This window comes from Balaenoptera borealis, assembly GCF_965194805.1.
Source record: "Balaenoptera borealis genome assembly, chromosome: 1".
Lineage (NCBI taxonomy): Eukaryota > Metazoa > Chordata > Mammalia > Artiodactyla > Balaenopteridae > Balaenoptera > Balaenoptera borealis.
In genome coordinates this window covers 185,983,989-185,996,367 of record NC_138860.1, presented here as the reverse complement: position 1 = coordinate 185,996,367, position 12,379 = coordinate 185,983,989, and the positions used below count along the sequence as shown (strand labels likewise).

The following is a 12,379-nucleotide window of genomic DNA, read 5'->3' as shown; positions in this document are numbered from 1 at the left end:
AGCACAGCACATCGCTTCATTCAGGAACCCAGAGTGAAATGTACAGCTGGGTCTAGAGTTGATTCAGCCCTTAACTCGTTCGGGATCGCTGGCGGAGCCACGGAGGCGAAGGGGAGTTTGGGGGTGGGGTGGGGTTACAGCAACCTGGGGGAGGGGGCTAGGCCATCCCTGGAGAAGGGGGCAGGAGGCTGCGGCAGAACCCCGGCTGATGACGTTGACACACACCAAAAGGGATCATAATTATTTTCAAACCCCCTCTCAAAACCAAACAAGCATTGGGAGTTCAGGGAGGGCTGAGCGAGTGTGTGTTAGGTGGGGGGGTACGGGCAGGGGAGCTTGTTTTCTACCCATTGCCAGATTTTCATTCACTGTCAGCTCCAATCTGTTCGGAACTCACTGACTCAATTGCCTTTTCACGGGGAAAGGAGCCTGCACAATACAGGGGACTTTTCAGCTCCACGTTAGCACACAGGGCGCTGGGCAGTTTCCAGGAATAAACACACACGTCCCTCCCAGAGGCCGCCAACCCCACCTCCACCCGCAAACAACCCAGCTAGCCCTGTCAGGGCCACATCTGCTCTCCTCCATTTTCCCCCCAAAACTAGTTTTTTTTTAATGTAGTTTGGCCCATAGAGAAGAGTGTGTGTGTGTGTATGTGTGTGTGCTACACACACACACACGGGCACGCTTATACATGTGTTGGAAGGGGTAGGGGGTCTAATTCACAAGTATAATACAAAGGCCTGCAAGAGTTAATTCTGGGGCAGTTTCAGCTCTTCCTTGTGCCGGAACAAGGAGGGATGGGGAGAGATGGAAAGAAGGGATCCAAATTGGGATCTCAGAAGAAAGGGGTCTGGGAGGGGGCTCATTTAAAGTGCTGATTATGGAGAAATCAGCATTTGGTCAAGCAGTGTCCCTAAGAACTTAGCAGCCACAAAAGCTATTCAATAATCATTATGAAAATAATATCAACAACTATAATTATAATGATTATAATAAGAGTGGTCCCCATTTCTCAAGTGCTCGCTGTGTGCCCAGCACTAGACTAAGTGCTGACACCCATCAACTCAGTTAACGATCGCAAGGACCCAATGAGATGGGTACTATCCACCGTTAGCCCAGTTCCACAGGGTCAGAGAGTTAAGACCCCTGCCCAAGGTCACAAAGACAGTAAGTGGGAGAAGGATTTTAACCCTGTTCTGCTGAACTCTAGCCCCACCTGCCCTGGGAGAGAGGAAACATGCGTGGAATCTATACAGAAGGCAGCCCCAGCAGGACGGAGGCCTTGGCTCCAGACAGGGAGGTCCCTTTGACATGTGGGTACATCCCAGCCGCCCATCACCAACCTCCTTCGCTGTCCCTTGGGGGCTCATCCGTTTAGCCCAGGCTCTGAGGGAAGCACCCTTCTGTCCCATAGAACTTTATGAGACGGAAACGTTCCTTCTCTGTGCTGCATGCTATGGAGGACTTGAAATGCGGCTAGCTCACGGAAGAACTGAATTTTTTTTTTTGGCTACGCCGCGCGGCCTGTGGGATTTTAGTTCCCCCGACCAGGGATGGAACATGGGACCTCGGCAGTGAGAGCCCGGAATCCTAACCGCTGGACCGCCAGTGAATTCCCGAAGAACTGAATTTTTCATTTAACTTAATCTAAATTGCCACATGGGCTAGTGGCTACTGTAGTGAACAGTACAGCTCCAGAATCCCTCTAGCTAGCCCTTTCCTTCCCAGCCCAAGAGCTATGTTGGAAATACATGAAAAGTAACCGAAGACAGAAACCTGGCCCAAGACACCCACCTTAGCCACCAAGCATCTCCTCCACTCTGTCATGGCCTTTCAAAAACCACTGGTCTGCCTCCAGCTAATCTGTCTCCCTCCCTCCTTTCCGTCTTTCTTTCTTATCTTTCCTTCCTTCCTTCCCTTCTTCCCTCCCTCTCATTCCTTCCTTCTGTTCCTCCATTTCTTTTCCCTCTCTCCTTTCCTCCCTCCCTCCCTTCCTTGCTTCCTTCCTATCTTTCTTTTCTCCCTCCCTCCCCTCCTTTCTTTCTTTCTTAGAAAAAAGCATCAGTTTAATTAGATAAATCCTCAGAGCACGTGGCCTGGAGTTCGTCATGGAAATTAACCTGCTCCCAGATCTCAGATAGTGAAACAAGAACCGGGGTGTTTGGGCATAGCACAGTGAAATGGGAGAGGCCCGTGGAGTTTCATACACCTCATCTTCCATAAGTGCCCCTCGCCCCTCCGGTGCTCCCGCTTCACAGCCCCCATGCCCTTGCCTCCTTAGGTCACTGCCGCCAGGCCTCCTCTGTTTCTGCTCCGGGCCCTTCCCTCCCCACCTCCACCCATGCCTGGGGAGTGCCCCCCCCCCCCCCCGGGAGCAGGATCACCCAAGGGTGGGCTTAAACCTTGGCTCCATCCACATGACGCCCCTGCCCAGCTACCCTGGCTAGGCCCTCTTGCACTCCAGTTAGCTCCAGGTCATCCAGGGACCCACCTGAGGCTTGGCCCGAGGCTGGTCTGTTAATCATCTGATCCTTATCCTGTGGTCCCTACTGTGTGCTGCTCGCTGGGCTAAGCTCGGTTCATGAAAGAAAGCTTCACATCAACCCTCAGCACGTGGCAGCTACAATCACTATCCTCTCACCTAATTCTCACAAGGTAGAAATTCCAACTCCCATTTTACAGACATGGAAACAAAGAATTAAAGGGATTCATTTGCCCAGTTGAGAGAAACAAAATTCACACCGGGCTCAGCCCGACTCCAGCAGCAGCTCTTAACCCTCTGCCAGCCACATGTCTCCACCACAGCAGAGCCTCTGCACACTCGCGGACCCCGGGGACCCCCGGCATTCAGCACTAGGCTCCCGGGCCACAGGAACACAGGTGGAGGCCACCGGCACCCGGAGTGAGTTCCCAGGGTCTGCCCCCACCCTACCCCTCAAGCTCCAGGAACAGCCAATCTGGCCACAGTGGAAGAGAGACCAATGGCCCCTGCCCCACTTGAGCTCTGACTCTGAAAGTGCGCACAGTCTTACTTCTCATCCCCTTCTGATTCATCACCAAAAATACCAAGGCAGCCCAGAGAGGTAAAACACAAAATTCAGAATTTCCAACCAACACCATCGTGCACCACCCCTACCAGGGTCCCAGCCCCCAGATACGTAGAGAGCGGCTGCCCCACGCTCCCATCCACAACACTCCCTGGAGGGCAGCAGATACGACCACACTCACTCCAACCTGGGTCTGGAAGACACTTTACACGTCATACCGTCATACCGTATCTAATCCTCACACCAACCCCACAAGGTAGGTCCTGTTATCCCCATTTTACAGGTGAGAAAACTGAGGCACAGGCTAGTTAAGTAACCGACGTAAGGGCACGACTTTGACCCCCCAGCTAGCTGGCTCCAGAATGCATAATCTACAATATACACAGCTCCTCACTGAATCCATGGCTCAAAACAGCTAAGCGCACCGCACATCCTGAATGGGCTCCCCCACCCTGCCTGAAAAGCAACACCCACCCCCAACTCAGCCCCAAGCTCCCAGCGATTTCTGTGACTTGTTTTGGGGCTTAATATTGTGTTTTTGAGATTCATCCAGGTTGATGCATTTAACTGTTCATTTTCTAAAGACTGAATTACACAACTTATTTACCACCCTCCCCCCCCAAAAAAGAACCAACCCACAACCTGGTACAAAAATGCAACCCCAGCACCACACAACATCCAGGCTCAAAGCTTTCTGGAATGGAATTCATAGGTGTCCCCTTTGAGACTAATACCATATTATACAAAACGGGCTCATCTGACATTGGGGGCACCCTGCACTTGACAACGCGACCATGATAAATTCTTCATCACGCTTAATTATTTCAAAGGACTTTCACAGCTACAAGCCCAGCCGACGGTCAGGGCAACCCTGTGAGGGCAATAGTGTTAGAGGCCATTTGATAAGAGAAGAAACTGAGGCTCAGAGAGGTCGAATGACTTGCCCAAGGCCACACGATGATTTACTGCAGAATCAGAACTGGAATGGGGTCTCCTGATGCTTACAACTAGACCTCAGGGGAGCTCTGGACCACCTAAGTCTTACCCTGTCCCCTCATGCCAGACCAGGGATGCTGGGGCTTGGCCCATGGTCACCCCACCCACCAAGGATCAGATTTCCCTGAAATTCCCAAAGAAGCCTCCAGGACTAGTGGGCCCGGAAATGGGCCTCACATAGCGAGCTGCACAGCTGAGCTCCCCGGGGGCGAGGGGGGCGGGCAGAGCTGGAGATGCTGGCACAGCCCCCGTGGGTACTCTGCCAGCAATTAGTGCTGGGGAAGGGTGCCAGCCTGGCAGAGCTAATTCCCCCACCCCGTCTTCTCATTTACACACACATATACACACACACACACACACACACACATACACAGGCTTACCCACCCCGAGACCAGCAGCAGAGAGGCAGCGCAGCTTCCTTTCGGTAAATCTCGTCAGCAAGGCACACGCAGGGCACGCAATTTGGTCATTACTGCTTTTAAACAGCAGAAAAGCAGAATCCACCCGCCATTAACCCGTCCTGCTCTCCCTCCGGGCGTCACCAGCTCAGTCATCAGCCTTCATCTCTTAACTCCCACGCACCCCCTTTTGCATGCTCCCCAGAAGTTACTCTCCAAAAGAAAGAGTTTAAAAACACACACACACACAAAAAACCTGACTACAGTAAGTCAAACCTGAATTGTGTCTCCCTGCCCACCACTGTTCCTAGAGAAAACAATCAGTGGTTCTGACATGACCTTGGCTAAGACCCTTCAAACATCCCAGGAACCCGAGACAATGCCAGCCGGATGAGGGGGAGGTGGCCTTTGGCCCAGAGAAGGGCAACTACCTATCAGGTGTGGTGCTTCAGATGGGCGCCTAAGCGTTGGCCCTGATCCACCTGCGGGGGCCCAGTGGGTGTCACAGTTTGACATGGCTCTGCTCTCCAGGTACTGAGGCCGGCAGGGGTGGGAGTGGCGGTGAGAACTGATTTTGCCTCATCACTGCCCCCCTCCCCCCTATAGTCCTGGAGAATTGGAAAGAAGTCCACCAGAGCAAGGGACCCTAGAGGGTCCTTGGCTGGGTTTATAAGATCTGTGAAACCCCTCCAAGTATGTGCAGTATTTATACTTATGAGATTTTTTTATTAAGAGGATTCTCCAAGGGGGCACATGAACTCAAAAGGGGAAGAAGCAGAGACTGCCCTCCCCCCCACCATGGGCTCAGCAGTGCCTCATGCCCAAGCGGCAGAGAACACAGGGCTGAGCTCCAACTGGCCCTCGTGTAAGTGGCCCTGACCGGCTGCCTTCCCCCCACGGAAGCTGCCCCTGGCCTCCTCCTCGCCTTGCCTGGAAGCTGCTCATTGGGAGCGCGGGCCGCAGGAGCCATGCCATGGCCCCTGGGCCCGTGCCCACTCGCCCTCCTGCCGGTCAGCCAGGGCTGCCCGGACCCGGCAGAGGACGGGCACAGCGGAGCCCACCAGCGGGGAGGAGAGAGGAAGCCAGCGGCTGCTCGTCTTGGAAAACCTCGAAGATCCTCTAAGCCACCTAGTGTCCGGAGCTGAGCTCTGGCCGCTGCTCTGTCCCTCCCGCTTCCCAGAGCAGACAATGCAAGGGAGCCAGAACGAGCAGGACAAGACCCCGGGGCCTTCTCCGGGAACCCGAGGCCAGGGGGCAGGGGCTGAGCTGGCTGGGGAGCCCGTGCCCAGGAGGGAGCAAAGGCCCTGTGGCCCCTGGCCTCCACCCCAACCCAAAGCAGGGCAGGCCCAGGGTAGAGGTTCCCATCACCCCTGCTCCTTGTCCCAGCAAGTCACCCTCTCCTGGAGATCCCCAGTGTCATCTCTGACACCATCTCACTGGGGGTCCTCTGGGTGTCCCCCACCCCAGCTTCCAGGCCTCTTGCAGAGCCCCCCAGATCCTGGGCCTGCCACTCCCCCAGGGCTGCTTGGGCCCCCTCCCACCCCCTCCTCTGCTCTCTCTTTTCTCTGTGTCCTCAAGACTCCTCTCACCTTGAGAAGTGTTAGGATTACCCAGCATTTACACTCAATGCTCTCCTTTATTCCTTAAGACTTATTAAGAATGATAATGAGTTCCGAAGGAGCCACACATCTCCCTCTCTCTCTCTCTTCTCCATCCTTCCCTCTCTCTCTCTCTCTCTCCCCGCCCCCCCCATCCCCCTCCTTTGCTCTCTTTCTCTAGGTATCTTTTCCACCAAAGACACACAGGACAAATCCAGACCAAAAGGAAAAAAACAAAATTCCAGCAATATGGAACAAGGGCACTTGAGGATTTATATTCAACAAATCCCTCTCTCTTCTTCCCTCTCTCCAGTTGTTCTCAATTATTCAGATAAAAACAAAAAACAAAAAACAAACTCCCCCTTCCCTTCCCACTGTCCCGGCCACCCTGGCTCTGCTGGACTTTGAACAGGGGGAACAGGAGAAGGCCCGGCCTGCCTGTACACCCTTGTTAACGTGCAGCTCTTACACGGTTGATTAATTTTTGCAGAATTTACGACAGGCTTTAGCTTCCCCCCCCCACCCCCGCTCCCCCGACACTGTGGCCTCCGAACCACAGCAACTTAACTTGGTGAAGTTGAAGGGGGCAGAGATGGGGGTGCCCACCCTGTCCAGTGGTCTCACGTGGCTGGAACCACGGGCCACCTGGCAACAGAAGGAAGACGCACTGATGCCAAAGGCCAGGCAGCAGACAGACCCGCTCATGGAGCGGCGTGGCACCCACAGGGGAGACCACCAGGCAGCCAGAAGCCACGGCTAACTTTTGGCGATTTGGGATTTTTAAATTCCAAAATGAGGAAGCCAGCAGAAAGTAGGCAGAAGGGAAACAAACGCTCCCTCGGAACTGAAAAGGATGCCCACGTTCGCGCCCACCCACACACCACGCATCCCGGCAGAGGGACCGGCCTTATCGGTCTGCCGGGCTGCCCTTCAGAGAAGGGGAAGAACAGATCCTAATGAAATTACGGTTTTTAAAATGTCTATAAATTAAATCTCTCTCTCTCTCTCTCTGTGAATCTCCCCCTGAGCTCCCTCCTCTACAAGGCTTGTTTGCCTCTCCTCTGTTCCCTCTGCTCGCGTCTGTTTTTCTGATATAGACATCAAGAGGTTACGGGCTCAATTACAAGTCCGCTGGAGTCTCAGCATCAGACTTGCCTGGCCTTCTCTTCTCCTCTTCAGAAACCAGATACCAAATAAATCTCTCTTCTGCTTTATATTTTTATTTTTAATGCCAAAAGCCTGAAGATTCATTCAGTTGACTCACAGCCTTTTTTAACTTACTTCAGATGGGGGAACTATCCTTTTTCATTGTGTCCAGGTATAAATATAATATAAATGCTTTCCTCTTTATTTCATTCCCCTTTCTTAAGGACACACACAAATCCTTGGCTACACCTGAAATTTCAAAAAGAGGGGCAACAGCATATAAATGTGCCTAATTAATGCATGTCTGTTGCGGGGCTGCTGGAGAATATCAGTTGGACACATAGGATATTTCTAAAGTTACCGGGTGACATCATAAGGCTTATTAGCAAAAGGTCCATTTGAAAAGGGTGGAACATAAATGGTGATTTTTTTTTTTTTTAAAGGAAAACATTGCTTCTACCCGCCCCGATATGGAAGAGAGATGGGCCATCTATATCATTTTACATCCTCAAAAGCTGCCCACCCCCCCCAAAAAGAAAAAAGTTTAAAAATCCAAGTCATAATCAATCATCATAGCTGTTGATTCCTGAGAAGCAGAAACCAGCTCTGAGTTGTAGGTCTAAGGGGAAAAAACAAAAACAAACCCCTGCTATAATGCTGGAAATACTAACCAGAAGGGATTCCAAAAGGCACTTTTCTAGGAAAAAGCACTTGAAACAAAGGCTGGAGAAAGCTGAAGTTCAAGGTGAATTGAAAAGAAAAACTTTGTCTTTCCAATTAACCAGACTGGGAAAAGGGGGCGGGGTGGGGGGGGGGCGGTGGGGACGGGACATTACTACCGACTCATTAATTCCTTCCTTGTACACAATTTAATTAAATTCCGCTAAATACAGGAGAAATACTCATTTTGGAGTGCCTCCCCCCCACCTCAAAAACAAATTCCTTCAGGTTACTCCCCCCATGCCAGCACTTCCCCTGCTGTACAACCTTCAAATGGATTTCCAACCCAGGCGTGGACTGCACTGCCCTCGGCTGCAAGAATGACAGCCTCATATGTCTGAAAGCTGACACTTTAGCTTTTAAAAGAAATGGGGGAAAATAAGCTGTTGACTTCTTGGTTAAAGTATTTTCTTGTTCTAACTCATGTTCTTATGTCACTGGGCTAAAAACGAGAGAGAGAGAAAGAGAGAGAGAGAGAGAAGAGAGAAGAGAGATATGACTTTCCTTGAATGATCTGTTTAACCTAAGCCAGAGGAAAAAAAAGAAAGTCATTAATTACTTATGTGAGCTATTGCTTCAGAAAGACAATAAACCTGCCCGGTCGCCATGGATATGACATATTTGCTCTGAAAACAACACAATAATTAGCAAAGGGGAAAGATACAAGGAGAATATGCAAACTCGTGAGTTTAAAGCCACAGTGCTCTTTTCTACCGGTAAGCCTGTTCTGTTTGCAATCCAAATCAAACACATTTTTAAAATATAGCAGAGAGGGAAATAACAGGAATGGGTCCTCTCTCCTCTGAGCTGAGAAGTAACAACCACTCCACCCTCTTCCAAAATAAAATAATATAAAAGAGAACCAGGATGGCAGAAGGAGAAAAAAAAGTCAAGTATTGCCTCTGTTTTATTTCCTATAGCAGGGGTGGAGTCTGAGGTTTGTTTTTTTCTTTTCTTTTTTTTTCTTTTTAAGTGTGCTCTTATTTAGCATTGGGTCTTCTGGCCAGATACAAATTTATTTATAAAAGCCAAATGCCCTGTGTGGGGCTCATCCCTCCCCAAAGTAAGTGGAAATGTGAAGGGGTGGAGGTGGTGGACTCTAGTTGAAAAAGCAAAACAGTACACTCAGAAAGTATCAGCTCCAGAGAGGGACATCCACTCCCTCACCTCCAAGAAAATGGAACCCCGGCCTTACTTTAATATTAAAAATGCATTAAATGGTTTTACCTACAACTCAGTCCCAGAGGATCATTAGGAAATGCAATCGCTTTGTATCATATCTGTCAGCGTGATAAATATCTGAGTTCAGAGTGGGTTTGCAATTTTTCAGAGTGTCACAAACCAAGATAATTTTTTTTTGCCTTACTTTCTTAATTCACTGTACCCACCCCCTCAAAGTCACAAGTCTACAGAAAAATACCTGAGGAGAGGAGAAGAGGGAAAAGGAGGAAAAGTTGATATGCTCTCAGACACCAGAGGTTACTGATATTCCCCTAAAAAGTAGAAAAATTGAGACTTTAAAATATTTGGGTGAGAATTTTTAAAAAAAATTTAAAGCACTCCATTAGGTTTGAGTAAAAACTCCTTTTCCCCTCTTCCCAGAGGCTAATTTTCCAAAAACAGATGGTCAGGATCTAAAAGAGAAGCAAATATACCTCAACCCCCGCAGGCAGAGAAATCTAACTTTGAACTTCTTTTTAAATTAAAAAAAGTGTGTGGGGGGGGGCAAGATAAACTATTAATAAGTATGAAAAATTAGCTGAGCTACAAGTTTTGTTTTTCTTATGCAAAAAATTCTTTAAACACAAGGGGAGCAGATATATAGGAGAGGTTCACATTTGACTGACTTCCTTTTTTTTCACAACAGTTTGTTTTTTGGTTTTTTTTTTTTTTTAGATTGAACTCTTTGATCTTGAAAGAATTTTGCTCTTATATTATGGGGGAGAAGGGGGTGGTGGTGAAATGATCTGTTTTAAATGATGATGCAACTTAGGGATCAAAGCTTTGGCTTTCTTCTAGCCATAATAGGCTGTACTTGCCACAAACCGTGAGTCTCCGGGCTTCTCTCCTTCGTAAGAAGGAAATAAAATGCACCGAGACTCAGAGAAAGACGCAAAGTGTCTGCAAGGTGCAAAGTCTAGAAAACAAAACAAAACAAAAGTCAGGGAAAAAGAAAAAGGAGAGAGATACTGCCCCTTTAAACGTTTTAGTGCATATGGAGTTTGATTTCTGAAAGAGATCAGTTTAACATCTCCATAGAAACCAGCAACAGATTATCATCAACAGAATAAATAACTAGTCTAATAAATTAAACACGAGGCATAAGATCGCTGGAAACCTGATTACTGAAGTTCAACAATATTCCCCATAAACTCTCGTTAACCGCCTCTAAGGTGGCTAACAAGATGGAGTGGGGGGGGGGGGGGGCGAGTCAATCTCTCCAATTCGCCGGATTCCGGGCAGAGAGACCGTGGCCGCTGCCGGGAAGGAAAAAGTTCCCCACCCTGCCCTGGAAAGGGTCTCAGAGCTCGAGTGAGGTGAAAGCCATAATGCCGAAGTTTGGGAAGTGGGAAAGCAGCTGGGCGTCAGCGGAGGCAGTGCGAGTCGCCGGAGATGGTGCGGGACGCGACGCCCGCCCGGGACGCACCGCCTCGCCGCCACCAGGGCGCAAACCCGGAGCTTTGCGCTCGGGCGCCGAACGGCCCAGCGCCCCCTCTGGGCACGTGGAGCGCAGCCCGGGCGCAGCCCCCGGGGACCAACTACCCCCCTCACCACGCCCGGCGCAGCTGCTCCTGCTCAGCCCGGACAGCTCCCTTTAGGACGGCGACGTGTGTGTGTGTGTGTGTGTGTGTATGTGTGTGTGGCGTGCATGTGTGTGGCGTGCGTGTGTGTGTGTGCGTGTGCGCCCGCGCGCGCGCCGTGGGGTGGGTAGGCGGGCAGGCGCACCAATCTACCCGGCGATCTGTTTTCCAGTCTCCTCGCGCGCTCTCATCGCGCGTCTGTACCAGGTTAGAGGCGCCCTAAATTTACCAACTTTGCCCGGCGATTATCCTGGCTTTTCCCCCCTCGCCGCCCCCATCTCTTTGAGTGTACGGGGTGTTGGCGGCACAACCACACGCTCTGAGCGTCGTGGCCCCAGGCTCCGCCCGGGCAGCGACGCATAACCCCGTGTTGCCCCTTGATCCAGCCGGGTTTGGGGGAGCTCCAGGCCCGTTGGAGGGGTGTTTTTGCTGCTTTGCTGGTGGACAAATCATACACACCGCACACGCGCCCGCACCCTCCCCAGCGTGACTGGAAGGAGGTCCTCGCCGCACCCAGGGCCCGCTTCCCAAGCTGAAGCCGGGTCAGGAGAAAGAAACTTGTGTGGAAGGGTGAAGCGTCCCCCTGCCTCCCTTGGCACTCCATTCCTCCCCCAACTCCGGACCCGGGTCGGGGATGACTTGTAGGAAGAATCTGCGCCCACCCCCTAGAGAAAAATCTATTATTATTATCTTAATCTACGCCCCCAAAGTGTCCCTCCCGCCGTGATTGACGGCGCATACACCTGTTCCCCTCGCCGAGGAGCTTCCAACGCTGGGGACAGACATTCGCCCAAAAGCTCTGCAGCGGCCCAGAGCCCGTCCGCCGCCCTCGCCCGGCCAGCCCCCGCCCGCCGCCCCAGTGCGCCCCTGCCCGTACCTTGCCAACCCAGCGGCCGCCCCCTCCCCTCCCAGGCCCGGCTCCCCAGCCCGTCCGCTGCCGGCCGCGCTGGCTTCGGAAAGAGAGAAAGAACAGAAAGCAAAACTTCCTGGCGGCCGACGGCCATCAGCTGCACATTCTGCAAATGCCACCGAGTAAAAATAAACCGGCCGCCGCTCCGCCCGGCCGGCTCACCCCGGGCGCACGACTCGGCCCCCTGCCCCGGGACTGTCGGTCCGGCCGATCCCCCATTCCCGTGCGCCCCCTGGAGCCCCGTTCCCCGACACTCCTCCACCAGCCACCACGCGCTCCTTTGCCCTGAAACTCGACCCCAAGTGACCGGGCAGCCCGGCCCTCTCCCCTTCGGTGCCCCTCCGTGTTCCCACAAGCTACCATTCTACGTCCTCCGCCTGGTGCCTATTTTAGCCGTGCGTCCCTGGATTCAGGGCTCCCTTTCCCCAACTGTTGAGCCCCGGGGTCACCCTCAGCCCACCCTTGGGGGCACAGACCCCACCACACCCTCGCCCACCTCGGCCGAGCCCCCTGAGAGTGCACGGCTCCACCCGCCCACCGGCCCGCCAGCCGGGCATCCCACGTCCCCGGGCGCAACTTCTCTCCCAGAGCACACGACAACCGCGGCAACTCCCCCGAACTTTTCCCGGGACCCAGGCGGGCTCCGGCCGACAGTCACACGGCCCTGAGCCGGCATCCCGACTCCCTGTGCCCAGCACTGCCAGCCCTGCACCCGGAGAGGCTGGGGTGGGGGTGGGGGGGCAGTGAGGAGCTCCACTTG

The 12,379-nt window shown here is 52.4% G+C and overlaps 1 protein-coding gene across 17 annotated transcripts in view; it reads right to left on the bottom strand.

The window, feature by feature from the left end:
* The window catches only part of CASZ1 (castor zinc finger 1), a 156,924-nt gene that overhangs the window by 136,842 nt on the left and 7,703 nt on the right, over positions 1-12,379 (bottom strand). Inside the window, exon 1 of one of the 17 annotated variants that reach the window (XM_082379210.1) lies at positions 10,681-10,704. The exons of the other annotated variants lie outside the window; for them this stretch is intronic. The gene's annotated coding sequence lies outside the window, so the exon portion shown is untranslated. Of the gene's footprint in view, positions 1-10,680; positions 10,705-12,379 lie in introns of those variants that run through there. 17 annotated transcript variants of the gene reach the window in all.